The sequence below is a fragment of the Crocodylus porosus genome, unplaced genomic scaffold (genome assembly GCF_001723895.1).
Source record: "Crocodylus porosus isolate Cpor-Errol unplaced genomic scaffold, CroPor_comp1, whole genome shotgun sequence".
NCBI classification, from domain to species: domain Eukaryota; kingdom Metazoa; phylum Chordata; order Crocodylia; family Crocodylidae; genus Crocodylus; species Crocodylus porosus.
This window is the reverse complement of record NW_017728938.1, coordinates 50,022-76,477: the sequence shown is the minus strand read 5'-3', so window position 1 is coordinate 76,477 and position 26,456 is coordinate 50,022. Positions and strand designations below refer to the sequence as shown.

General features: G+C 47.7%; 1 protein-coding gene across 1 annotated transcript in view; it reads right to left on the bottom strand.

The window, feature by feature from the left end:
• Positions 1–26,456, bottom strand: part of LOC109318265 (stabilin-1-like) — a 449,042-nt gene that overhangs the window by 373,294 nt on the left and 49,292 nt on the right. The window lies entirely within an intron of this gene.

Here is a 26,456-nt window from a genome sequence, read left to right as displayed (position 1 = left end):
TCCCACCCCCCAGACAAGCCACTCACAGTCCCATCCTGCTCCCCACTGGGGCCCTGCAGCTGCACATTCTGGCCCCAGGCCCTGAGCCCCACACACTGCTTGGCTGGGCAGCAGCCCCAGCTCCAACCCTGCCCAACTCCTTCCCTCCCTCCCTATGGGGGCCTCAATCCTCCCCACTGCCCCGAAAGACTTACTTGCAGGAGCTGCTTTCCAGGCTGCCTAGCTGCCTTGTCAATATACATGTACATGGTACCTCCTGCCTGGACACCCTCCTCCTGCTTCCCTGAGCCCCTTGCAGCCTGGAACTCTGCCAACCTGCAGAGAGCTCTTGGCAAACATGTAAAATCCATATGTTTCTCTGTTAAAATTAGAAATCCAGGTTTTTCTCGGGTAAAGGGGGATATCTGTGTTTTTCCTCTTTTATAGATTCATAGATTCATAGAAGTAGGGTTGGAAGGGACTTAAGTAGGTCATCAAGTCTGACCCCCTGCCCTGGGCAGGAGAGAATACCAGGCTCATATGACCCCAGCTAGGTAATTGCCAAGCATCCTCTTAAAGACCCCCAAGGTAGGAGCCAGCACCACTTCCCTTGGAAGTTGGTTCCAGATCCTAGCTACCCTGACTGTGATATAGTGTCTTCTAATGTGCAGCCTGAACCTACTCTCAAACAACTTATGGCCATTATTCCTTGTTATTCCAGGAAATGCACAGGTGAATAGGGTCTCTCCCATTCCCCGCTGGTCCCCCCTGGTAAGTTTGCAGATGACCACTAGGTCCCCTCTCAGCCTTTTCTTGTGAAGGCTGAGCAGGTTCAGGTCCCATAGCCTCTCCTTGTAGGGTCTGCCCTACTGTCTTCAGATCCTCAGAGTGGCCCTCCTCTGGACCCTCTCAATGCTGGTCACATCTCTCCTAAAGTGTGGTGCCCAGAACTGGACACAGTACTCCAGCTGTGGCCTTACCAGTATTGCATAGAGGGGGAGGATCACCTCCTTGGCCCTGCTTGTGATGTATCTGTGGATGCATGACAAGGTGCGGTTGGCCTTACTGACTGCGTCCCCACACTGCCGGCCCACGTTCATTTTGGAATCAATAATGACACCAAGATCTCTTTCTGCCTCTGTGTTTTCAAGAAGGGAGTTCCCCAGCCTATATGTATGCTGCTGGTTCTTGCTGCCCAAGTGCAGTACCCTGTACTTGTTAGTATGGAATTCCATCCTATTATCATTCACCCACCCCTGTAACCTGTCCAGGTCCAGCTGTATCTTGTCCCTCCCTTCTAGTGTGCCCACCTCGCCCCAGATCTTAGTGTCGTCAGTGAATTTGAACAGGGTGCTTTTCACCACCTCATCCAAGTCGGTAATAAAGAGATTAAACAGTGCAGGCCCAAGGACTGAACTTCGAGAACGGGGTGGGAGACAGTGTCAAAGGCCTTTCTGAAGTCCAGATAGACTCCATCCACCACGACCCCTACATCCAATGATTTTGTGACCTGCATCCAATGATCTTTTTCCAGGGTAACAGAACAATTGGATCCCTGGTAATAACTTTGTGGCTGGTTTCCATCATGCCTTAAATTGAACATGGGGCCAGGTATCAGCTGATTAGGGTTCCCAGATCTGAGGATGTATTGGTGTCTCTAACTCCAATGTGCTTCTGAGAGTAGGAACACTAATCAGTTGTTGCTCGCAGCCTCTGGGGCACATTAGAGGTAGGGGTGCACCCCTGAGGCTGGAAGTGGCAGTCAGCTGATCTGTGCTCCCAACCTTGGCTCCAATGTGTCCCAGAGCCTGGGAGGAGCAGCTGATAGGGGCTTCTAGCCCCTGTCATGCATCAGAGTCTAGGTATCCAGAGCAACCTGGAGACTGTGAGCAGCAGTCAGCTGACTGGCTTGTTACTTGCCAGTGCAGGGGTGTAGCATTATGATTCCAAGCTCCCTCTGCACTGGCATTATAGCAGGTTTGGGATCCAATCCCCAGTCCCACAATTGTACCTTTTGCCATGCACATGTAGCATGCCAGAAGGCCTGATTGTTGGGATGGCACATCGTTTTCCATTGTGCCTTTAAATGAAGATCTCCCAGGGGCCTTAGCTATAGACAGCTGAAATAAGAAAACTGATGCAAAAATCTGCCCCAAATCCAAACAGCTATGGCACTAATTACGCATAGTATTTGAACTAGATGAATATACCAGTAAGGCAGCTCTTCTGCCGCTACGGAATGGCTTTCCTATACCTTCTGTTTATAGGTATGGGTGGTCCTTCTGTAAAACCCATGAAGTACTCTGAAGAATGACCAATTTATGTTGGCTTTGTATGAAACCCCAGGAAGAAACATACTGGCAAAATGGCAGTATGAGTGACACACAAAAGTTGATCAGGATCAACTATGAAACTGCACAAGTCCTGTAGCCCCACAGTGGAGAGCAGTGAGAAGAGGATGCATATACAGGGGCAGATCTGGTGGGGGAGGTGCAGCAGTACAGTTGCAACCCTCTTGGATTCTTGTTCTATCCAAATTTTAAAACCAACTGCCTGGTAGTGACAGCAGTGTTTCTATTCAGGTAGCTGTGAAGGAGTCACTTGACTACAAGACTGATTATAATCTACCTGATTCCTGCTAATGTTGCTGCACTCCACAGGTGTTAATGACCCTCTATCCTTTTCAATGGCCCTGATGCTCCACTTTTCAAACTATCCTTTCTTCTGCAATTTTACTGTGTTAGCCATTCCTGGTAACATCTCTCTTCTATTTCACAGCCCTGCAGACTGCTTTTTAGCTCTAGCTTAAACTGAGTTATAGTAATATTAATTCAAGTATAGGAATGACTGTCAATGAAGTATTGGAGGTACTGTCAAAATGCTCAAGAAGGCTAGATTTTGTTTTACAAATCTGAGTAAGAGACATACATCTAACTATAATGACTACAGGACTAATGAAAAAAATACGTTTGTTATTCTTGCCCAGTTTGTTGTGTTTTTAACTGTATATACAATTTAACAAATTAATACACATTTCAAGAAATTAATATTTGTTTTTTTCTTTAAGCTTAAACTGAATACTATAGCACTAGACTCCATAATAGTAAAGCTTCCAGTTTCTGTTTAACTGGAGACATGTATTGATATATGTGATGATGCACCACACTATTTGTACTTCCTTTTTCAAAATCCTAGATCCGTCCATGTGTATACATCCCAGTGGTTGCCATGTGGTAAGGAGAGGTTTATATGGAACCTTAACTTAGGGAAAGTTTTTTTTCTTAAGCCAGTTGTCATGCAAGTTAAAGACAGAGTCAGGACTACTCTGCTCCAGTTCTGCTGGCCTACATTGATCAGGGCTCAAAGAAAATGCATGGACAAAACTGGTAACTCGTTCTTCCAAGCAACATGCTCCAATAACAAATCCAAACAAATGTTACTGTATGAGAGCATTAATGGAGATTTCTTACCTGCAGTTCTGAGGAGGTTTCTCTCTCCTCCTCAACTTGCTAGTTTCCCATGCTTTAAGTCGTTTTTGATTCTGGGTCTAGTCTTACTGCAGTATTCCCTGCATATCACTATTCCCAGCATGTATGCAGCCTCAGAATTGACCCTTGCTGCGTCCCTCACTGGTCCACAAGCTCCCTCCTCCTTCTGCATTGCTTCACTCTGCTCTCTGCTATTCAATGTGATGTGCATATCTGACTCCTTCCCTTCTGCTCCCCTTAAATCCCTTGTCTCCATTCCATATTCTGCCCTTTCCTCCAGCTGCTAGCAGAGATGGACAAAGTTTTGTCCCTAAGTGAGAACTACAGGATTTATGCTCCCCATATCTTCTGTTAAGCTGGGAATTTCTGTGGAGAAAAAACAGACTGCAGAGAGAATTCCCGCTCTCTTCTCCACCTGGGGATCTGTTCCTATATCATGGCTGAGAGGAATGTCTTTAATACGCAATTATAATAAACCCTAACTGTATCTTTTAACCTCTTCTATGTTTGAATAATTCAAAAACACTTCTAGACATTTCACCTTTATTTTATTTTTATGGCAAGGTGGTTTTATAGAATTCCTGACATAGAGCTTATGTGGAGTGAACTATAGTTTCCAGCCTTCGGTTACTACTACATTCAAGGTAAAAACCATAGTGAAAATCTCACCTTACCTGACTAAAACCGGCAGCATATAGGATGTCAGCCAGAAATCTTTTTCAGCTTTGCTCATGTTTTTTATGGCTGCTTCCAAAGGTACCAAAACAGTGACATTAGTTCCTGCTGGTATACTGAAGGCAGACTTCTGTTGTCCAAAGCAAGAAGATGAATAAAGAAAAAAAAAATCAGTGCTGCATCTACAGAACAGTAGAAACATCTAGAACTATATCCTTGATCTTACAGAATATTTTCAGTTTATTCTGCAGGAATAACACATAAATACAAATCAGCTCTTGTGGTGCTCTGGACGTAAGGTGTGATGGAAGTCAACAAGTGCCATGGGAAGAGTCTCCAAAGCACCCAATTCTTAACTGGCTGAATGATGAATTCCAGAAAATCTGCAACTTCCAGAAGCAAGCTCCAGAACAGATGTTGTTAAAGGAAAACATTCTTCATACTTTTATATTTTTTCTAGTCTTTTTCCTCAAAAACTACTCCAAGAATTTATCAGAAGCACACACACTTGAATCAGTAAGTCCTCTCCACACCTCTGAGGACAGATTTAGATTAAAGATCAAATTCAGGGCCAATAAAAATAAGATGTTACAAAAGGGAAGTATTGTGTCTGTTTGAGAAAGATTAAATTTGGCCCTATATTTTGGACAACCTTTTCTGTGACTAACTCCTTTCTATGCAGTGCTTATCCAGTTACCCCAATTGAAACAGGAAGCCCATAATATGAGTAAATAAAAGATAAAAGCTACCTGAGTTTTTAAGTTAAGTCTTAAGAATAGTAGCTATAAATTTAATCCTATTATTTCCCTATCTGCTTCTCAAATGCACATTAGATTTGGCTATTTTACAGATGCTACCAGGTAATGAAGATACATCAGTTAATGAAGATGAAGGATAAGTATGCTGTGGTTTCAGATTTATCCGGCCTAGGAGTGTCTACACGTGGGTATTTAATGCAGATTAGCTCAATTTAAGGTACATTAGAGGTGTGTGTCTACATATGCTTGTCCTTAATGCACCTTAAAATGGTGAATTTAGGCTAATGCTGCCTAAATTTGATACCCGCATAAACAAAGTATCAAATTTAAATAGGATTAGTTAAAGCACATTAATGCACATGTAGACTCATTAATGCACATTAACTCAAGGACTTTATTCTGGGTCTGCCCAGCCACTAGGTGGCCATCCAGAACCCAGCCCCAGGGCTTCTGGCTGGCTGCTTCCTCTCCTCCATGCTTGGGCTGCTCTCTGGCAGCCCCTAGCTGCAGGTTATAAAAGACTCTAGCCAGTTTTTGCCTTGGGGCACACAGCACAGGGAGTTGTGTCCACAGTACAGGCAGCTGCCTGCAGCAGCCCACCAAGCCCCGTGTGCCTTCCTGGACAGAACCCAGGCAGCCTCTGCCCATCCTATCCCCTAGCTGGAGCTACTCCTTGGCTGCAGGTGAGTGTTGCAAAAGGCTGCAGACTACTGCATCCCTTGCCCAGCCCTGAGATTTCCCCCAGGGCTGCTGGCCATGCACGCTATGGAAGCAGGGTTGGCCTGGCCTGCTCCCTGCTGCTCCTCACCCCCAACTCTCTCTCCTTGCCGGCACTCTGGTGAAGCACCTCTGCCATGTGGCTCCCTGTCCCTGGCCATGTGCCTGTCCTGGGAGCTGCTGGCAACCCTCCAGGGCCAGCATTGCAGGGACAGCCATGCAAGGGCCCAAAAGTTGGTGCAGGGACTAAGTTGAACACCTCTCTCCATCCAGTGCCTCTGCTCACATGCCCATGCCCATCCCAAGTCCCTGGGCCCCAGCTGGACCCGTAAGGAGGTGTGTGACCGCATGGTATTCTGGGGTGGGGCCGACACCCAGAGGCAGTTTGCATGGGGCACACATTCAAATGTCCACTTTTATGACATGATTTTGGCTGGAATGAGTGCATGAGGCCACTCTTGGATGGCACAGCAGTGCCGCATGAAGGCCAAGGCCTTGTGGGAACGGTGCGTGGCTGTGACTGACTTCAAACATTGGTCTAGTCATGACCATAAGGCCATGACCTTCATGCAGGAGCAGACCTGCATTTTGGCACCCTGGGAGACAGGCTGCACTGCTGTGAGTGCCACCAGAAAGGGTTAGCCTGGCCTTGCCCATACCCCATCCTGAGCCCTCCAGTGACATATAACTGGAAGAGGGGGCCTCAGGCCTTACGTGCCCCACCCCATGCACCTCCCCAGCTCATGCACACACTGGCAGCTCAGGGTCCTAAACCAGGAGTGCAGGTGTGCCTGGGCACCAGCAGAATCATCAGCAGAGCATAGTGGCTCAGGGAGCCCTCTGCCTGCACAAACAGCTCATCGCACACTGCCCAGGGCACATGTAGCAGGGGCATGCTCAGGGCACAGCAGTGGCATGATAGGGGGTCAGCCCTGGGGTGCCTCCCTGAGAGGCCCCCTGTGGGTAGGACAACCCCTCACTCCAGGTGTCTGAGAGCCCCAAACTCCCTGAATCTGGGTATTGTGGGCTGAACAGCAGTGTGGCAGAGCAGTTGGCCTGCAGGGGGAGGAAGTCTGGAGCTGTGGCAGCAGGTGCTGCCAGCAGCCTGGCCTGACCCACCTTGGGAAGGAGGCAGGGGAGGCAGGCTGCCTGCAGCCAGCACCCAGAGGCCCACTGACCCCAGGGGATCAAATGGGGGTGGGAGGCTTGAATGGCAGCTTCCTGGGCCCAGGTGTGCCCAGCTGAACTATCATGGTCCCTCAGCACCCAAGCACAGCTGATCCCCAATCTGAGGCCAGGCAATGCAGGGCCTCTGGGGCGGAGCATCTTATCTCTGTAATGTTTCAAAGTCTCAGAAAAGGCTTCTGTCCCTTGCCTCTGCAAAGCCAACATTTGGATGCAAGGGAGAGGCTGCAGGGCCCTGCAGATGTGCCATGTCAGGGTTCTGCCACCTGCTGCTGGAGCTGGCCAGATTTGCTGGCTGCATCAGCACTGCACCAGGGACTGGACCCTCCTGTTTCAGTGACTGCTGGTGGTGGTGAACTGGGCAGTGTGGGAGGAGGCATGGAAGCCGGTGTGGGAAGCACGGGAGCTTGCCTGGTAGGAGGGACACATTGCCTGGAAGACTGCCTGGAAGGAAGCACAGGATTAGGCATAGTGGGCACACTGGGCCTGGCTGGAGGCCCTGGAGCAGCACCACATGGAGCTGCTCCAGCAGCGACTGGCCAACTGCCTCAAAGCAGGCCCTCTCATGAGCCTTGAAGGAGGCTCTGCTGCCTCCCATCCGCAAGAGCCTGACATCTGCCACAGCCCCTGGACTTGTGGGGGAACTGTCCATGGCCAGGATGCTGGCCACTTGGTGCCAGGCTCTGTGCCCTGTGCACCCCCACTGTACAGCCCCCCACTCTGGGACTCAGAGACTCTGGCACTTGTACATAGTTTTCTGTTTGAGAGGAGGGGGTTTTTTATTGTTGGTGGGTGGGGAGGGTGATGGAGGGGCTCTGCATGTTGGGAAGAGAGGGTGCAGGGGTTCTGTTAGTTGAGGGGGGAGGTCGGGAGATGAGGGTGGGGCTTGTACGAGGAATAAAGGTTTTTCATTACAAACATGTACATGTGCTGGAGTGGTGCTGAGGAGGTGGGCTGGGGTAGGGGATGTGTGGGTGGCGGGGCAGGCAGGTGTAGGCCAGGATGGCTAGCACTTCCATGTCCTGGTGCTCCAGGTGGGGCCAGAGATGGCACAGCAGATCTTCAAAGGTGGCCCATGTCATTTAGAATGTGTTGACCCACTGGTTGTCATCCCATTCCTGCAGCACAATGTGCTACCACCAGTCCCGGCTGGTGCACTGGGCCCAGCGGCAGCAGAGCTGGTGGGACAGGAGGGTAACAGTGGTCCTGGCAGGGGTGTTCTGGAGCCTGTGGTCACCAGAGCTGGTGGGAGCAGCTGCATGTTGGCAGGGGCCCCACAGGCAATATCCAGCAGTTGTCCAGCAGGCGGCCAGAGTGGGTGGGGGAGTCAGGAGGTGCACAGTGGCTGAGCACCAGGCGCATGGAATGGCAGCAGGTAAGCAGGACAGTTGTGGCACCTTTGAGGACTGGGGGAGTCTGTCCCTGGGTGTCTCTGCCATGCTGCTGCTCTGACACAGGAAGCATCATCCCAGAGGCCACAGTGTGGAGAGTGTGCTTTTAAGATGGCTGCCAAGTGCTGGCAGCCATGTATCCAGAGGCTGGAGCTCCCCATGGTGCCATAGTGTTACATGGCAGATCTGGACTGACCTGGCACTAAAGTTAGTTCCAAATCCTACCACATGTAGACACCTGCCAAAACCTGCTTAATGTGAATTAATTTAATGTGCATTAAATTTAAGCCTTATTAAAATCACGTGTAGACACGGTCCCCTGAGAAGCAACGTCCCCGAAACATGCTACTCTAGCCCCTGGGTCTGCAGTCACTGTCTCCACATCCAGAAGTATGTCTTGCTGCATATGGTTTACCATTTGACACACCACTCAAATGTATTTAATAAAATCAGGCTGAGAACATAAGGGGATAATGCACAGTCTTTATTGACCGTGGATTTTGTGCTGCTCAAAGGCATTGTTGAATGCAATATTGCCATACAGAACAATCTATAAAATGGTACTGAAACTCTTTTAAAATGTCATTTCAATTTTCAGTAATTTTAAAGTCCAAGCATTTCCAGAGTGAAAAGCTTTAATGCCACCTTTCTTTCTGGTCTGTGATCTACATATTAACAATACTCTTGTTTATTTATTTTTATTTTTTAAAAATAAAATACATAAAGGGAATTTGACTCATTTAACATCAGGCCTCTGTTTATTTGTTTGGGGTTTTTTTGTTTCTTTGGGGGGGGGTTTGGGGCAGTTTATGCTTTACCAAACCTATTCATGAATGCTTTAGGCAACGTTTTTTTACCTGAATCCATTCATAGAAGCCTGCAAAGTGGGAATTCCTGGCCAGCTCCTTTCAAAAGACAAAACAAAACAGAGATAACAGCAAGCATCAAGCTTGTAGGGGTTGGAGAATGCAGGTAGAAGGAAATGTGGTCCTGTGGGCTCCATATATATTATATAAATCCACTACAAACATAGCCAATTTAACTGATTCAAATGCTTTTCTCCTGCACATGCCAAACTCGCAAGGGGTCTGCATCAATTTAGAGGGTACATTCCAACACCTAGATCCAAACTTAATTTTCTTTGTAAATATTTAAGGTTTGCCCAGTTACTTCAATTTCAGACTTAAGAGGACTTGTTCCTTAACGACCTGTGTGTTTACTTTGTACAGATTGTAACAGAAGGTTCTTTAATGTCCAAGTCAGATCCCAAAATCCAGAATGGGCCCTTCTGTAATTAACAAGGGACATTTACAAACTACAGAACTACAGATGTACCTTAAGCAGATTAAAATCAGTGACAAAAGTTTACATTATAGATTGGCTTAGATCAAAGATATAACTGGCCAGGACTATACCCTGGATAGTCCTCCCTCCTCCTTCATCCTCTGCTTTCTGGTTCTGGTGGCTCTGACAATGTGTAGTGTACAGGAGGAGCAGCTGAAGTTTGCTGCTCTTGTGGGTAAATGTCACCTCGTTGTCTTGCCATAGATACCCAGGTCAGGTGGGCAAAAAAACCTCCCATTTTCAGCAGCAAAAAAAATGGAGTGACATCTCCACCACAGCAGCTAACTCCAGTGACACTCGACAAACCTACAACTCCAAGACTGCTCTGCACTGACTGACATAAGCTCCTGTACCATTGTTGCTTGCTGCAGGGGCTGAAACAGGGAAGTGAAGGTGGAGTGGGGGACAGGTAGACCAGGCACCCCATGTCTATTCTGGCACCTCCACCCCTTATGTAGTACCTAGGATCCTCCACCCCTGTGCAGTCCTGTTTGCCCACTCTTGCTTATGTTACTGGCTTAGATACTGCTACTCTATCCTTGAGCCTGGAGAAAGCACCCAGGCAGACTATGATAAGAATGGTGAGATCAGTCAATCAAGAGCAGAAAGCAGGGCAAGGATACCTATGAGGCCACAAATTCTTAGCCCCACCTTGTAAGAGAGAAGAATAGTCTGTTCTCTGTGCAACTTGCCACTTGAATAAAGCAGTTTCTCTTTTAAAACTGACATCTGACTTTTTGCTTTGCATAAGGTCCTCATAACATACACTAAATTTTGTCCAATATGCCTTCTTGTTACATACCTTAGTGGAACTGGGAACTGAACTAGTTTAATGGAAAGATAAAAGATGATCACTTTTTGTGTTCTATAATGAACAACGTTCTGCAGTAAAACAGGGTATTTACTCAAACAAATTCAGTACAGAAGGGGTTGAACCATTTTCCCCTTCCCCTTTTATCTTATTCATAAAATACTTATCACAAACAAATATATGGCTTCAGAAGTGTGGAATGCCATGTTAAACTAAGATGTGCCTGACTATAACTTATCGAACAAGATGGAATACTGAGTATTCAAATCCTCAGATATGCACATCTGTAGAAGTTAGCATGAGCTACTGCTACAATTGCCTTCTTGCCTTTGAATTATGTTGAGTTTCTACTTACCTTTAGTACATCTCCATAACATATAATCCCATCTCCCATATATCCCTGAGAGCAAGAACAGAACCTCTCTCCTCCTCCAAGAGGTTTACATATAGCCTGTGAAGATCAAAGCATGAAGAATTTTCTTTAATCAACAGACACAGCATGACTGCATGCTACTTATCCAGGAAGCCTCTGGCAACCCCAGAAATTAAACTCAAGTTTCCCAACCCCTAAATCAGGGCTTTAACCACATAACCATCCTTCCACTAATGAGTCTGCTGTTGAAGTTATGCCTGGTAGTTGTATACTATGGTTGTTCCCAATGTGTTTAATAGATTTAGAGTAGGCAGAAATCCAGCAGGGTGGTACAATTGCATCCCTTGAATTCCTCTTCCACTCTTGCCTTGGGCCCAATCCTGCTAGAGCCAAGCTGTCTGAACATTTTTCCTGACAGCTAAGCAGCCAAAAGTAACTGCTGAGAAAATTTAGAGACCAGTCTGAGCTGAGCTGCCCAATCCCTCTTCTCAAGCCAGGCAGGCAGCCAGCAGCACCTGCTATGCCCTGCCAGCCCTAAGGGCAAAGGCCTGATCCTGAGTACATCCCCTCTTTTCCAAATCTTGGATCTCTTGGTGGGTTATACAAACACTTGTCTAAATGGGAATGATCCTGCCTTAAGCATGGGACTGGTCTAAACGACCTCTGAAGTGTAAACATACAGTGAATGAGAAGAACAACACACTTAAATCATGAAAAAATATGCAACCCTGCAGACCCTTTGTCTGTCTCTCACCAAGTAATTCATAACTAGCTGCTCCCTGAGGGACCATTTTCCAAATCTCAATTTCCTTGGTCTGCTGGGACCAGGGCTGTCCCTAAGGGGGGGCAAATCAAGGCGACCGCCCCAGGCCCTGTACTTTGGGGGGCCCCGTAGAGCCAGGCTGAGCAGTAACAGCCTGGAGCTGGGCGGAGCGGTGGCTCCACGTCCAGCTGCTCACTACCCCCCGCTCCCCCCCCCCACTGCCAATGGCGGTGGCAGCTTCTTTGTGTCCAGCTTCGGAGCAGGGGTGGGGCCTTGCATGGGCTGATTTGCCCCTGGCCCCACACCCTGCTCGGGTCACCTCTGCCTGGGACCCTCTCTAAATTATAACTTCTATCACTACATTAATGTCCTTTCAAGCTCTACTTTTCTAGGTATCTAAGGCTAGGAACAGACATTGCATTTGTTCTTAGACAAGTTGTGCCATGGAAGCAAAATACCCTGAGATTGTACAAACACCACTCTTGTGGTAGAGGCGATATCGTTTATTAGACCAACTAAATAGTAGCAAAAAAAATTCTTCCTTTGTGAGCTTTCAGGTCCAAACAGCTTTTGTCAGGCTGAGGAGAATTCAAAGATTGTAAAAGTTCTCCCAGGTAGAAAAGAAACTTCATTTTTCACAGAGGAGGTAGAGGGGGAAGTTTTTTTCCCTTTGGGCTGCTCAGAGTCTTTTTGTGAGAGAGTTGCTCTGTGATATGTAGATTGGGCAGGTTTTTTCCCTGAAGGGGTCAGATGTCAGACAGCAGGTAAAAATGTATTGCCTCTACCACAAGAGTTTTGTTTGTTTCCGTTTCTTAGACCAACACAGCTACAACATATATCCCTGGGATTGTATAAACATACACTGCCCTTTTAATCAGAGTTTAATAATTGCCTGAATGCGCTGCCACTTTTTGACCATTGCTTCCATGATGCAGTCCTGAAATAACTGTATAGATGCACTTTGCATTATCTTGATGTGGCACTGTGAGGGGAAATAAGGGGGAAGAAACTCCCTGCTCACCCTCTCTTGCTCCCTGCCACTCCCCATAGCATGAAGACCAGCAGCCAGCAGGAAACAAGCAGCATAGCCCACAGCCCTGAGAAACTGTATGATATGAATGAGACTCACCTAGTATGTTGAATTACAGGCAGCCAGAAGGCAAGTATGCTGAATGGCAGCCTGGGGAATCAGTGTAATGGGGTGAAGAGAATACGAATCTCAGAAGGGGGTGAAGAGGATAAGAAAACTCTAGATGCTGCAGACCCAAAGGCAGGGCAAGAGGAGCATGTGGCTCCTAGATTTTCTGTTGTTATTTCTTTACCTTGCTGAATTTGTATCAGTTGTCCACCCAGTGCTTGTGGCGGGAGTGTAAGGGATGGAGGAGCTCCCACCCTGCATTGCTCTGCTACAGTGATGCAGAGCTGTTTGCTCATTGATAGTGACAATTAAAAAAAAAAAGTGTTTTTCTTCAATTGAGAAAACACCTGACTTGGACGCCGAGTGAACTTAGACTGTAATCTCAACCATTCCTCTTAAAGGGGATGGTGCCTCGACCAGCTACCAAACTGTTTTGGTAGTAATATATTGAAAAGTGAATCACCTCCTTCTATATTAATACATTTTAACAACAAGTCATGGCAGATGAGAAAACACAGGTGGGGATCATTTCTGGGTCAAGCCAGGTCAGAGGAACCTTTAGCTTGCACCAGCCCCTGAACCACCCACACCTGGAATAACTTGTTAGTATTTCTTATCCTGTGAACCATTTTTTCTGGATTTATATCAGGACAATGGACATGGGCGTTTGAACAATTTTACTAGAATTGTTTATCCTGAGACAAATACAATGGCTGTTTATTGCCTACGTTATAGATTTTCACTCTAGATAAAAGAGCAAGGGAAAGCTGCCACACAACCTACCCCTACATCACCTTGTGAAATGTGGGAACATTAATAAACTGGATAAACAAAAAGCCATAACAACTTTAGGTTTGGCTACATGCAAATATGATTAAGTTACATTGTATAATGAAGAAAGAGACAATGATCCTCAGTCAGTGTCAAGTGACACAGCTCCATTAAAGATAACCTGAAACACATCTGGTAAGGTCCTTAGGCATTGCTCTTTCCAATCAAATATTTTGGAGATTTCTCTAGCTACTCACCAAATGACTGCAGCCACCATTATCCAGCAGACAAGGGTCAATAGGATCACAGTTATACCCATCACCAAAATAGCCCCTCTTGCAGATACAGTTGCTCTGAAAATAGGAGACAAGAGACACAGAAAGATGGGAATTTCAACTTTACAGATCTATCAGAGTTACCTTCCATTCCTGTGAGTCTGTGGTAAAGTCTCATTTTAAGACAATTTTTAAGATAATTTTCTTTTCAGTGATTCTTTACTAAAATGTTTCCATCTACTAAGGTCTGTGCTCCTAAAGTGTGGCTCATAACTATGTGACTGCTCACATTACTTTGTTATTGAAGAGACACTCAGGAATACTAATTTGCTGACTTTCTTTTTTAATTAAGGGATTTTAACATGCGCTTTGTAAACAGATGAGGAAAACAGGTCAAATTCTGTACCCACATTCCTTGAAGAAGGCTGTAGATATAGAAAGTGTCCAAATGGAACTGACAGACAGTAAATTTAACTGTTGGGGCTATTTGATGTATTGATTTTCTATTTCAACACTCCCCAGACCTGCTCTCAAATACAAGCTGCTGGAAGCCAGAAGATTCCCACAAAAGGTCAAACCAAAAGCTCATGAAGCCCTGCTCCTGACAGTGGCCCATGCCCAGTTATTGTAATAAACCATAGTTTATGATGCATTTGGTCAGACACTGCAATGAGTAGGAAAGGTTGGCAAAAGGGGTACGTATGGAGAGTATTTTAAACCATAGCTATTTAATATAGAGAGAATTCTACTGAACCTCAGCATACAAGGATATGCTTTTCTGATTAAACAGAAGCCACTTTATTTTGTAAATATAAATCAAGGGGGCCTTATATACCTGGACAATAAGAATTGTTTTTCCAAGAAATTTCAGACTGCTACAGACTAGCTTAGAATGTACTAGATAATCCTGAATATACCTGTCCAGGCCCAACATAAATGCAGTCTGCGTTGACATGACAGCCCCCTCTTGTTTCCAGCTCACAGTTGTTTATGGCCACACAGGCTTTTCCATCCCCAGTCCAGCCCTTGTTACACTGACAGGTAGCAGTACCAGGGCCTGTACTAGTACACAGGGCCTATGTGGAAGGCAAAAGAAAGACATTTAACAAAAAAAAAATAAAGCAAATAGTACAACTGAATAAGGAAAACTTATTTTGAAGCAGCCTGACAAAATGGATGATGTACATTTGCAACAGTGCCTCCTCCCCCAACCTTTTGTGGTATTAGGGCGTTTCTACTTCTGGCCTCTTGTAGACCCTAGGAAACACAGATCATTCAAACCTATACAAAGTTTAGATCAAGGCATGCATGAAGACAGAGGTCTGAATTAATCGTCTCTATATAATATAGATCTGACATAAAAATTAGAATGGATTCTGAGACCTGATTCTGCTTTGTTCCAAAATTGGGAGTCAGAGGCATCTTTTGCACTAGAGGTGTCAAGCACCTGATCAATGGATCTGACCTATGGAGGTGGGTACATCTGGCCATAGTGCTTTTGATCACTGCTGTCAGCAATGAGGAGATAATGCCACCACAACTCACACAAGCAGCTAAGGAATTAATGGCACGGTTGCTCAACATCGATCATTGTGGCTTCCAGAGCTGCTGTTTTGTTGCAACCAGAACCTAGGGGGTAAATGCCACCAATGAATTTAATATTTTCAATTGTTGCTGGCAACTAAAATTAGCAATGGTGAGGGGGATTGAGTGGCAGTATTATTAGTAATGTGACTAGTGCCTGAACCAACAGAGTGGCTCTGGCAGGCATGGATTGAGTGCAGTGGCATAAAGTCCTTGGCTGCTGAAGCTAACCCAATGGCTATGGCACCCACAGTGAGAAGACCTGTGGGCTGGACTGGAAGTGGGTCAGCTGGCTTGCAAGAAGCTTCACCATTCAAATCTATCCCACCAACTCATTGTGTTTGATACCCCTTCTTTATACACAAGTAGTACAGAATTTAACAACGGGAATGAAACCACTAGCTTTCTACAGAAAGTTGTTGGAAAAGCATATAAAATGTAATAGAGAGTGATACCATCTGTGTAAGTGTTCTGAGCCGCCCTAAAGAATTGTATGCCAGGGGCATGAGTCTCTCTTGAACTCAGTGGGTGCATCCACACATGCAAGCATGTGCGCTTGCAGTAGCTCAAATAGAAGTAGTGCAAATTTGAGCCAGTGCTTTTTGCCTCAGTGCATGTGCACAGACATGCACTTTGGTGTGGGGCAAATTGTGCCACTTGGGGCAAAATAACCCTGCCAGGCTTCACCCAGATCTCCAGCCAGGGGGAGCTAGAGCTCAGGGCCAGCACTTGTGCTGGCCCCAACAGTATAAAAACATGTCCTGGCCAGCAGCTTAGGGCTACTTGCCCTCAGGAGTTTCTGGGGTCCCAGGAGCCAGTGGGGACCTCAGCTGGTGACTCCTCCATGGAGCTATTGCCACGAGAGTGTATGTGGCAAGTTTCATGGACACCCTGGTCTTCTGCCCCTTCTGTGGGCAGAGGGAGACCCTGGCACACATGACCCTTGAGTGCGCCAGGCTGCAGCCCCTCCACCTCCATCTCCATCTCCACCTCCAGAACCTTCTCCTGAGGTTCTGGTTGAATTTCACCCCCCAGCTGTTTGTTTTTGGTCACCCCATCCACGGCCCCACCAAATCAACCTCCTGGTCAGCCTCCTCCTGGCCCTAGCCAAGTGGGTCTGGTAAATGACCAGTAAGGAGACTCTGGCTGGGAAGGTGCCCAGAGACTGTGGGGCCGCTTTTCCTTTCGCTCATCTGTGCATGTTTCTGAGCAGAGCACCAGTGGGCAACATCCACTGGCTCCTTGGATGCCTTTGAGGCCTGATGTGTGCTATTAGTATATGGGGACACTAACCCTTATGCCAAATGGACTTCTGAAGCAGCAACTCAAATTCACTTTTTAAAATATCCCAAAATCCACATTCTTCCACAAAAGGAGAGAGAGAAATGGACTGATCAGTTGGGCAATGTTTTATTGCTATATTTCCAATGTTAAAGCAGTTTGGAAGCCTACCAGTGTCTCTATCATCATAATAAAATAAATCCTAACTAGCTATATGTTTTAATGTTTGCTTTTGGTTTCCTTATCACATGGTGGGTGTGTGATGGGGCGATGTGGGGTTTGCAGGAGGGAGGTGGAAGAGATCGGAAGAGCGGTTCAGGGGTCAGGGGGGGTGTGGGGGGATGTGGGTCAGTGTGTTGGTAGGCGTGGGGGGCCTGTGGGTACAGGGGGACTGTGTGTGGGGGGGCTGCTTAGGAGGGGTGGGTCCCCTGGCCCTCACAGGTCAAAGCACCCCCACACAGCACATGAACTATTCTGCCTGCAGGGTCCCAGCCCCCCCTCCAGGGGCTACAGCACCCCTCCCCCAGCCCAGAGTCCCCTTCCAACCCCCCTCCACTGGGCTCCAGTCCCCTACTTGCTCTCCTGCTTGTCTTCATCCCCCCTGCACATTACCCTACTCATCTCCAGTCTTGAGAGACAGGAGATGAGCAGGAGAATGAGCAGGACGCTGGAGACCAGCACAGAAACAAGCAGGAGGCTGGAGATGAGCCCCTAGAGATGAGCTGAAGATGTTCCCTTGCTCATCTCCAGCCTCCTGCTCGTTTCCAGCCTCCTGCTCATTCCCCTGCTCACCTCCAGCCTGAGCAGCCTCCTGCTTGTTCTCCTGTTTGTCTCCAGTCCCCTGCTCATTCCCCTGCTCATCTCCAGCCTCAGAAGAATGAGCAAGGGGCTGGAAACAAGCAAGGGAATAAGCAGGAGGCTGGAGATGAGCAGGGGAATGTCTCCAGCTTGTCTCCAGGGGCTTGTCTCCAGCCCCCTGCTCATTCTCCTGCTCTGTCTCCAGTCCTTCCAAGGATGGAGATGAGCAAGAGAATGAGCAGGAGGCTGGAGATGATTCATGGATCCTCTTGCTCTGCTCCAGCCTCCTGATCGCTCCCCTGCTTAGCTCCTTCCCCCTCACCATTCCCCTGCCTGGCTCCAGCCTCCTGCACTTCCCACAGCTTACCAGTAGCAGCAGCAGTGGTCAGGGCTGCTTGGGACCTTCTGGCACAGCCCCCCCCCCCCACACACACACGGTACGGGGCACCAGGGCTTGGCCCTGGCTGCCTGGCACTCACACTGCAGCTACCACATTAACTGGATGCGACTTGGCTCGGCAGGGCACCACATGTTATCTGGCAGTTTGGGGGTGCTGCGGCTGTCACCTGGGACTTCACACCACTCAGCCCAAGTGGCCTGAAGCTGCAAGACAGTGTGCCATGCCCTCTGAAGCCAGGTTGCACCCACGCAATGCAGCACCATGGGTGCCGGGTGGCTGGGGCCGAGCCCCGCTGTCCCCACTGCCCCCTGCACTGGGGGGCTGTGCCACGAGGCCCCGAGTGAACCCAACCACTGCAGCTACTGCCGGTCAGTGCAGGGGGCTGTGGCTGGCTGGGAGAGCAAGTGGGGAGTGGGGGAATGAACAGGGAGTTGGGGGAATGGGGAGTGGACAGAATGAATGAGGGTGGGGGGAATGAACACGGAGTTGGGAAATGAACTGGGGGGCTGGGGCTCCCCATGGTCCCCTGCCCCCTTTCTCCAGACCTCCCAGGCCCTACTTACCTTCCATGAAGCCAGGTCCTGGTCCCTGCAGCCTGCACTGCTGCTTGCCTCGCATGGACAGGTAGCATGCTTCAGCACAGGGAAAGAGCCAGCCATAGAGAGCCTCTGGCTGGCTACCAGAGTGTCTGTATGGAGAACTGAGCCTCCTGTTTCCTCAGGGCATGGTCCGGGACTGTGCCCTGCCCCACTTTTCCCCCCCAGGTTATTTTTTGCCCCCTGAATATCAATGTATCTAATTTTGCTAACAGTGTTTTGTTCTTGAATGTACTTCTTGCAGTGTCTCAAAGGGATTTGAGACACTGCAAGAGGCATGTGCGCACTTGTCTGGATGCGCCCAATAGGATTTTTTCCCCTAAGGGAAAGAAATATCTTTTCAGGGCTTTATAGACAGAAACATGTGCTTGATTGAAATCAAATATTAGAGGAAGCTTACCATTCTTATCAAGATCTGTCTTTCATTATTCCCCCTTTCTCTTTACAGGGTCTAGATGTATTGTCCACAATAAAGTTTATAAAATATAAGGATGTTTACTGTTGTGTGACACTTTTCTTCCTAAGGTATCAAAGTATTTTTACAAACTCTAATTCACTCTTCCTTCCCTTAACAATTGTGAGATAAGGTGTTATTAACCTTGTGATAAAGATGGGGAACTGGGACAAAAGCAGGTCAAATAACTTGCCCAAAGATCTAGGAATAGGCCTCCCAAGTTTTGGAGTCCCACTTTAATCAGCAGGCAGGGTCCTTTTTCTGTACTCTGTCCCACTTACATTTTCTGAGCAGCCTCCTTGTTCTGATTTTTTGCACAGATCAATGGGCTGGCAGGAAAATCCATTTCCTTCATAGCCATCCATGCAGATGCATCTTAAAAATAAGCACAAAGTGGTGTGATTTAAAGCAGAAAGCCACAGGTAGACTATTAACAGGGCCCCATTAAAACTCAGCAGAGAGTGTGAAAAGGAAGATTGTACTTCTTTATCACAATTAAGAATTTAGGTTGCTTAATTCTGAAATTCCTAGTGGATTAGATGGATACACTGCATATGCAATCCAATATTTAAAAATAAATGTGGACAACTGTAGAACTATAGTTAGGTCCAGGTGCCCCCATGAAGACTGGACCCACCTTATGGTAGTTGATGTACAAAGTAAGAGTGAGGTTGTAGCCCTGATGATCCAGAAATTATGTGAGAGGCTGTTTTTGTTAGGGTGATATCTTTTACTGGACCAGCTATGTAGTTGGGATAAAGTCAGACAAGCTTTTGAATATAAGACAGTCTTCCTCAGGTCTGTCTTGCATTCAAAAGCTTGTCTAACTTTATCCTAACTATGCACTTGGTGTAATAAAAGATATCACCCTAAGAAATCCTTGCCTCTTGCACTGATGTACAAAGACATATATAAATTATAACCTTGCTGTGTCGTTAAGACTACAGACTGCATTCTGGTGACAGTACTGAGACAGTCCATTTGAACCACAATTCTTAGATGTCTTATCACAGAACTTCCCTGTATAGCCATCTTTACACGACTGTGACTGGCATACTCCCCCGCTGCCTGGCCTGTTATCACAAATTCCATGTACGCAGCCACAATCTGTCAAATAGAGAAGAATCAGTTACTTTGTGAGGTGGCTAACACCTGCATAAACAGCTCTTGGTAGATTTGCAGATTTCCCTTGCAAATTTTCTTCAAAAGCAATTAATGCCATATTATCTCTTAACCTCAGAAGTTACCTGGAAAATAGGCTTAAAGGAATATAACCTCAGCTGGTATAAATTGTTGTGGCTTTATTGATTTAAGTGATGTTACTCCACTTTATACAAGTTGAATATCTGGCACAAAACGTAAAGCCTTTTCATTACTGGAAATAAGCAATGAAAACCATCTCAGGATTTTTCAAAGGCAATCCTGTGCAAACACTCTGCAGAGTAGATGCCAGCTAGCAAGGTCACAGGGCATCAGTGGGGTCTAGAGTGGAGAGGGAACAAGTTAGGGGGCCAGATCAGGTCCCCATGAACTGGGGCTTTCTTCCTGGGGCAGGAGCAGTAGATCCCCTAAAAATGCCTTCCCTCGCTGCTCCCAGATCCCGGCCACCCCAAGAAGCACAACCTGGGCACATCTACATGAGACACCACTGCACAGTGGTTACTGAGCATTTATTTAGTACTTGTATAATTGAATACTAAATAAATGCGGAGTAACTGGAGTTACTGTGCAGTAGCACCAGCGAACATTTTTTTAGTGATGTTACTGTGTAGTAGCTTAGTAATACTGCACAGTAACATATTAGCACTGTTTGTGCTGTGCAGTACTGCACAGTATTATTTGACTATTAAGCAATTAGAGTCTTGTATAGACATGCCCCCAGCACTCCCCATACCTCAATCCCAATTTCTTAAAACATAAGACTGAAGCAAGGACTCTAACCCCTGCTCCTCAAGAGGCAGGAGGTAGGCCAAGAGTTACAAGCTGGTAGGTAGCTACAGGAGTCAGCTGCAGAACAGCAAGCAGCAGAGAAATCTACAATGTGTTAAAAAGCCTCGAGGGCAGAGTCTGCAGCTCAGGGTTTAAGCCCCCACACATGAGGGCAGGCTGAGTGCTGGGCTAATTAAGAACCCCTGGCCAGGTTACTCAGAAGAGGTAGAGCCCAGGACACTAAAAGTTTGGTCTTGACTCCTACTGTGAGCAGAATGCTGGCTAGCCTAGCTGCATCAGCATCGCACCAGGGACTGGACCCTCCTGCTTCAGTGACTGCTGGTGGTGGTGAACTGGGCAGTGTGGGAGGAGGCACGGAAGCAGACGTCAGAAGCATGGGAGCTTGCCTGGTAGGAGGGACACATCGCCTGGAAGACCGCCTGGGAGGAAGCACAGGATTAGGCATAGTGGGCACACTGGGCCTGGCTGGAGGCCCTGGAGCAGCACCACATGGAGCTGCTCCAGCAGCAACTGGCCAACTGCCTCAAAGCAGGCCCCCTCATAAGCCTTGAAGGAGGCTCTGCTGCCTCCCATCCACAGGAGCCTGACATCTGCCACACAATGGATTGTAAGGTGGATAGAAAGCTGGCTGGATTGTTGGGCTCAACGGGTAGTGATCAATGGCTTGATGTGTAGTTGGCAGCCAGTATTAAGTCGAGTGCACCAGGCATCGGTCCAGGAGCTGGTTTTGTTCAATATCTGCATCAATAATCTGGAATATGGGTTGGAGTGCACCCTCAATAAGTTTGCAGATGACACCAAGTTGCAGGGAGTAGTAGATACACTGGAAGGTAGTGTTAGGAGTCAGAATGACCTAGACAAATTGGAGGATTGGACTAAAAGAAGTCCCATGAGGACAAGGACAAGTGCAAAGTCTTGCATTTAGGACAGAACAATCACAAGCTCTGCATACTGGTAGAGGCTGAGGACTGACTGGTTAAGCAGCAGCTCTGCAGAAAAGGACCTGGGGGTCATAATGGACAATAAGCTGGATATGAGGCAACAGTGTGCCTTTGTTGCCAAGAAGGCTAATGGCATACTGGGTTGCATTAGTAGGAGGGCTGCCAGCAGATAAAGGGAAGTAATTATTCCCCTCTATTCAGCACTGGTGAGGCCACATCTGGAGTACTGTGTCCAGTTTTGGACCCCCAGCCACCCACTACAGAAAGAAAGTGGACAAGTTGGAGAGAGACCAGTGAAGGGCAATGAAAATGGTGAGGAGGCTGAGGCAAATGACTTATGAGGAGAGACTGAGGGAACTGGGGTTATTTAGTCTGCAGAAGACTGAGGGGGGATTTAATAGTAATCTTTAAGTACCTGAAGCGGGGTTCCAAAGAAGATGGAGCTAGACCAGGGATGGCCAGTTATTTTGGCTGAAGGGCTACTTAATGACTTTGGATGAGCTGTAAAGGGTAGCCCCACCTCTCGACAGGTGCCCTACTCTCTGATCACCATCACGCACCTACTTTGGTGTGGGTATGGCAGTATGTGGAGTTTGTGGGGGGGGTGCCCCCCCATTATCTGCCCCCATCACCCACCACCCCCACACAGCTCCTGCCAGCAGTGGCAGCAGCCCTCCACCCCACACAGGCCCCCCTGCTTCCATTGATGGCAGCAACGGCAGCAGCAGCAGCAGCAGCAGCAGCAGCAGGTGGTGGACTCTTGGGTCATTCATGGCTGTGGCAGGCAGAGCCCCACAGCGGCACATGGCTCCAGCTGAGTCCCTCAGGCTGCACATGGTGCCACAGAGTCAGCCCAGCTCAGCCTGCTGGCACATGCCTTCAGACCAGATTGGGCTGGGTCCGTGCTGCCACCTGGGGCTCGTGGCACTGCAGACAAACTGTGCACCATCGGGCTGAACTAGGCCAGCTCATGCCTCTGTAGCAAGAAACCTTTTTTTTTGCCTGTCCCCACCAAATGTGAAGCCCCTCCACATGGCAAAAAGCCAATTTTGCAGTATTTGCCCCCTTTTGGGGATGCTTTCTTTTTTCTACCTTTTCTTCCTTCCTCCCTCTTCTTCGTTTATTAAATTATTATTATTTTTACAGAATACAAGGTGTACTTGTAATAAAAATATAGTTTGTAGATGCTTTTATGGGTATAAAATAGTATTCTGCATCAGTATGTCCCCACCCCACACACTGTATTTGGTCTATTTGTTGTGTGTGCCATGGCATTTCACCCTTTTATGTTTTATATTCTATGCTTTTTAACTTTGTAACAAATGTACTTTAAGTTTAAAAGTAAGTTGTACCATGTAACAAAGTTAGCAAGGACGGGAATCAAACTGCAGCTTCTCTGTATGGAGCAGGTCCCTGAATAAATATTGATTGATTGCATAACGCAGTATCTAGACAGGATAACAATAACAAGCTCATGAGTGGCAACTAACACCTACGAAACCACAGATTAAGGAGAGGAACGGATCAATACAGAGCCAGGAACTCCCTGAAACTTCACTGTTAAAGGTACAGAAGCCCCGGTTTGAACTAATCACAGCAATAAATTAATCAAACTTTATCAACGGACTCCCAAGACTGCACGTACCTGTGGACGTGACCCCTGGGGCTGACAGCTGCCATCAAGCAACCACCAAGTGGGACATCCCATGAGGTCAATGACCCCTGGATTGGGTAAGCCTGAAAACTGGAGAGTCACCAAAGTCTGCCAGAGAGGAATAAAAGACAGCAAAGGATGACCCCCAATGGCACCCTCTCTGATCTGACCAGCGCCCTGCCTGCCCAGCCAGAAGGACCAGCCGGCGACCCCCTTCTGTAGCAACACTGCACTGGCCATCGATGGCAGACTCCAGCATTTGGGGATAGGTATATCTTGACATGGGTGCTTAGAGTTCATAGCTAGCTACTGTGAGTGGGTGGGTGTGCATGAATGTGTGTGTGTTTGAGGGGATCAGCTACAAGGTTTATGATCTGACTTTTGCATCCATCTAATAAACTAGAATTTTATGATAATCCTGTGAGTTGGTCTTTTGTAGCCAACACCTCCATGTGGGGCTTCCAGCATTCCAGCGGGGTCAGTGATGGGGCCAACACCCACCCACAAACCCGCATGCACCCACACACATTCCCATGCCCACTCACAAACCCCATACCCACACACACACATCCCCATGCCCCACTCACCAGATTTCCAGGCATGCACCACCACACTTGGTGCCTCCACATGGAGCTCCCAGCTGGAGTGCAGAGGTGGAGCACAGAGCTCACTCCATCTAATGCTGCACAACCTCTGAAAGCCTATATCTCCTACCTGCTTTCAGAGGGACAGCTGCAGGCCACTAATAAGTTTTATGGAGGGGCCCCTCAAGCTGGATAGAATGGCCTGGTGGCCTGAATCCAGCTCACCAGCCATATTTTGCCCTTCCCTGAGCTATACTGTTCTCAGTGTTGGCAGATGACAGAACAAGAAGCAATGGTCTCAAGTTGCAACAAGGGAAGTTTAGGTTGGATATTAGGGAAAACTCTCTCACTAGAAGAGTCATGAAGCACTGGAACAGGTTACCTAGGGAGGTGGTGGAATCTCCATCCTTGGAGGTTTTTAAGACACAGCTTGACAAAGCCCTGGCTGGAATGATCTAATTGGGGATGGTCCTGCTTTGACCAGGGGGTTGGACTAAATGACCTCCGTGTAAAAAATGACACGGACAATCCTGGCACAACCACAAGGCATAACCCTAATTTTCTATGATTCCATGATTCTAACACAGGTGCTTGAGGTATTGCAAAGAGCCAGCACACAAAGAGTGGAAGGTGGCAGGACCCATGGAGACCCAGAAGAGGTTTTTCAGTAGTTGGCAGTCTGGCTCTGCATGCTGCAGTGAGAGGAGCTCCTGGGTGAAATGCCTGCAGTAGACAGACTGGCAGGCACCTGAGGTCCTCCCTGGAGCTGCCACAAGAGAGCTAAGGGGAGCTTATGGCTTGTAGTGAGGTAATGACCCACAGTTGGGTAGATTTTTAGTTGGGAAGCCATGGCTTGTTTTTCTGTTGTAATTTAAGCTTGAGACTGCAGGACTGGGCATGACTGACAGGGAGGCTACAGAGGTGCTGCCAGGGCACCTATTATACAGCCCTTCCAGGATCCAGGACCTGGTAGACTGTGTGGGGATGGAAGCCCAAACACTTTAGAAGAAGGTAGAACTGAGAGCAGCCTTGCCATTGGTCAGAGATATCAGTGGAGCTGGGGAGAAAGGGAAGCTGGACCGAATTGAAAGCAGCCTCACCCTGGGGCTGGGACACCAGGGGGGCTGAGACTAGGTACAAGACAGGGCCAAGGGGCCCAGAAACCAGAAACACAGCAAGGGGAGGGACTGAGAGAGCTAGAGTCAAGTCAGGGGGCCAGATGAAGGCTTGTAGCCAGAGAAAACAGGGGGTGCTAAAACCAAGAGAGCTGAAGCCCCTTTACAAAGACTGAAATGTGGATCAAGTCAAATCCGTTAGGCACGAGCGTGGCTGTAGGGGTGGAAGGAGGCCACAAATTTAGCCATTAAAACAAGTAGGGCCTGAAGAAATGAGAAAGAGAGGGAGAGAGGATACCCTAGCCTCACCAGCCTCTGAAGGCCATCTCCTCCTCATTACTTTTACCATCAAGATGTGTCAGGCAAAGAAGCAGGGTGAGACCCTGGGAAGCAGCAGCAGCAGCCAATTAGGACTGAGGCAGCCACTAGGGGGCATCACAGCACCCCTTTGGTACCATCCTGTTACAGAGACCTTCTTTATTTCACTTTAAATTCCTTTTCCCCTTATTTTTATTTTATCCTTCAGTGGCTGACTTCCTGAATTTCACTAGTGATCCTCCATCCCCATTTTCTTTCCACCTCCCATTTCATTACCCACCCCCATCCCATTAATTTTTTCCCTCCCAGCTTCATGCTCATGTCTCCTCACCCCCCATCCAATCCATCTCTCACCCCCACCCCCACCATTTAGAGCAGGGATAGAAGGCTGTCCTGCCTCACTAGTGGCAACTTACAGATATAGCTCCTAGTCTGGCCTCTGCTTGCCACAGCTGTGCAGGTGGGGGACAGTCAGAGGTTTTTAGCCTTAAGGTGTGACTGCTTTGAATTCGAGCTAGCACCAACTCAGATCAACACTTGAGCAGTTCAAAGTGCAGTGTGTAACAAGGCCCTTATTTTCCTCAGGGACTCAAAATCCCTGGACTGCTGCCGCTGCACCATAGTTCACCTACAATGGATGTTGCTGCTGCTATAGTTGCAGCCTAGTATCTTTTTTTTGCCATGACATAAACACCCAAAGGGGGCTGCAATTCTGATGCCCCTCTAAGTCAGCACCCAGCACTGGTGCCCCACTTGCCCCCTTTGTTTTGCTACTGGGTAACATTATTTTAGGACCAACACATTTATACATGCTTTTGAGGAATATTCATTAATCTTTCATATCACCAGCACTGACATCAGCATCACCAGGGAAGATCCATAAAAATTCAAAATTTTGACAGATACATGTTTCATAGTTTCATAGTTTCTAGGGTTGGAAGAGACCTGAGCGGATCATCTAGTCCGACCCCCTGCCACGGCAGGAAAGAGTACTGGGGTCAGACGACCCCAACAAGATGTTCATCTAACCTCCTCTTAAAGACCCCCAGGGTAGGAGCCTGCACCACTTCTCTTGGAAGTTGGTTCCAGATCCTAGCCGCCCTGACCGTGAAG